Genomic DNA, 2,912 nt, shown 5'->3' with positions numbered 1-2,912 from the left:
CTAGGTGCATTTGTTAGTTTACCTGTTGTTTTCTTCTTAGAAAAATGGCAAAGTAAATCACCCCGGGACTAAACCCGGGGTCTAATTAATGTCTCCAAACTGCACTGCATAATCCCATAGGTCTCATCGACATAATAGAAGGGGTATTTTTGTCTTGCTCGATCATACTAAAGACAGAAGCATAACCCAAGAGGGAGATGGGTGAAAATGTCCCTGAGGAAAACGGCCACCTGTTCATGCCATTTCACAGGAAAACTAAACTGTTGATTGGAAACGAATAGACTGGAAATGAGAAGTCATCAAATTGAGTTTAAGTGTGGAATTTGAGGTCTTTATTGATTATTAGTATTGAATTTTTTTTAAGCGTAACCACAAACAGATCACGTTAACTACAAATACTTACAACACACAGTTTTAAAGGACTGTGTGTTGTATGTAAAGCAGCTCAAGCTAATTCATCATAAAAATCATAGAGAAAACGTGATTAATTGGGGGGATGATATGTTTGATTAATATCAATGCAGCGCTGCATTGCAAAGACTGTAGTAATAATTTAGTCATCAATCATCGACAATGAGCGTGTTAGGCCTCATAAAGGAAGTCATAAAAATGAGACCTAACAGCTTTATAGTTTTTAAATGTGTTGTAGACTGATTTTTAAGTAGTTTTTTTGTGCTAATTTTTGTAATTTGGGAATTAGCCTGGGGACTTTAGGACCCTGAGCTAATGAGGACTGCAGTGCATTCACAGCTGGGCTTTCCTCCACCATTTTCCCGGTTCCACTCATCTCCCATCCCCCCATTTCATCGCGCTCTTTCGCAACAAAGCACGACACCCATCCCCACTCCAGACACAGCGGCTTCTGGGTCACACACAAATGTGTTGCGTCACACCTTTCATTGTGTTTGCTTTCAAATGTATAAAAGGAGGAGACTACAATGCAGCCAAGATGGCATGTGGAGCTTTTCTGTAAGATTAAAAAAAACCTTTGAAGTAAATGAGGAGAGGTGGTCAGGTGTTGAAGAAGAATTTGCTCAATTTGGGTGAGATGAATCAAAATGCACCTGTTGTTCGACGAGCAAATGTCAGCTTTGGGCAGAAAAACTAAATGTTTGGCTAAAGATGATATACGTGAAAGTCCAAGCACTACACTGAGCAGAGACGTATAAAATAACTCGAAACCACGCAGATAATGACCAGTACTGCTTCCAAAACATGTAGCAAATTACATGATAAATAGCTAAAATAAATTGTTTAATGTCTAACCGTTTTTATTATGTTCGCCATCGGTTTCTATGAATGTGGCCAGAACTGGCCGTCCACCAGAACCACATGCCCAGAACAGACGTCCCAGAGGCCTTCGGGAGCCACCGAGAGGCGTATGTTTGCTCCAAAAAGAAGTTTCTGCCATTTCAATAATTCAGTAATCTGAAGTTCTCTCGTGCCAGCCAGAGTTCCTCAAATGCCAAAGAATGAATGCGGCGATGAGACCAGACGTTTAGGCCTTGTGTTGGTTTGGTGGACTTGGTTCAATCCCTACATATTTATTGTGTCACACTGCTGAACTGTTTTTGTTAGTGTGAAAACCCACGACTTATTTTTTCTTATCTTTCTAGACAAAAACACATCTTTGAACCCAAACGATAAGCATTATAGACAGAAAATTTGGTAGAATAGGTCCCTAACCACGTTTCTGCCCAATTGGGAATGCAGGGGGGGTTATTTGGAAGTAATCTTTTCTCCCCGAATCAGTAAAGCACAAACTCCACCCACAAACAATTCTAAAGATTTAATTGGTCAACTGTGTGGTTGAGTTGACTAATTCACTGCAAAAAATGAGTTGGTGCTTTTCTGGTTGGGGGAAACAAATCATGCGCTTTGTACAAGGCTGGTTGCCAGATTGTAATCACACTATTATATAATTATCAGTTATGGCTGCTTTTATGGCTATAACGCTTGAACAGATTGAGTTATTTTCATAAGCTTTGGTACACCCAAGGAAGGGTTCACTTTGAGAATGCCTGAACGATTTGATGGGGCTTAGCCACCTGTTGGCGCTAATATGGTGCTAAAGCTGTGAGACTGTATGTCTAATCAGTTAGAAATCAGTTTGTATTCAGTATTGTTTATAAATAGCCACCGTAGGCAAATTCAGTTGATTATCAATAGCTGACACAAAATGTGGCGGGTTTGTTTGATTTATGGTTTCAGGGAGCTGGATAAAATATGTAAGTAGATATATGCTCCACAAGGATTCATTTTGAGAAAAAAGCGATCTCATCATTTGGTGAGCCACCCCATGCCAAACAAGAACTATCGGTGTTCCTCTTATCATTTCAATTCTCTTTTTAAATATGGACATAGCGTGAAATAAGGCACCACAGTGAACGTCAATTATTAATTCTTGCAGCTTTATTTTAATCTGGCCAGATTGGCATTTCTCCAAATTGACATGCCCAGACCAGAAAAGGCAGGGAAATAGAGGCCACCGAAAGCCCTACGGCAACGTCAAAGAAACCGCAGTCCTCCATGACAAACGTTTGAAATGATACACAACACTACAATGTCCCTCCCGTTTCACGAACACAGAAGAAATCTTTTACTGCTTTTCGTACTGCTTTCTGACTGGAATTTGTGAGATTTGCTGAAATGCTGGGCCTACATTTACAAAACATTTTCTCTTTCCAATAAGAAAAACAGCAGCTTTGTGAATAAGTTGTACAAATGTTCACTGCCGAGACAATATTTTACTAAGGAATAGAGAGAAGTCTTAAGCTAAGAGTAAGGGCGGGGCTGACCTCATTGCTGTGGATGATGTCAGCAGGCTTAACTATGAACAGTGATTGGCCGATAAGAGAAGGCTCTCTGTCAGAGACTTATTCATAGAAATACTGTAGAGTGCGATATTATGT

This window comes from Puntigrus tetrazona, chromosome 22 (assembly GCF_018831695.1).
Source record: "Puntigrus tetrazona isolate hp1 chromosome 22, ASM1883169v1, whole genome shotgun sequence".
Classification (NCBI taxonomy): Eukaryota; Metazoa; Chordata; class Actinopteri; order Cypriniformes; family Cyprinidae; genus Puntigrus; species Puntigrus tetrazona.
This window is presented reverse-complemented; position numbering follows the sequence as displayed.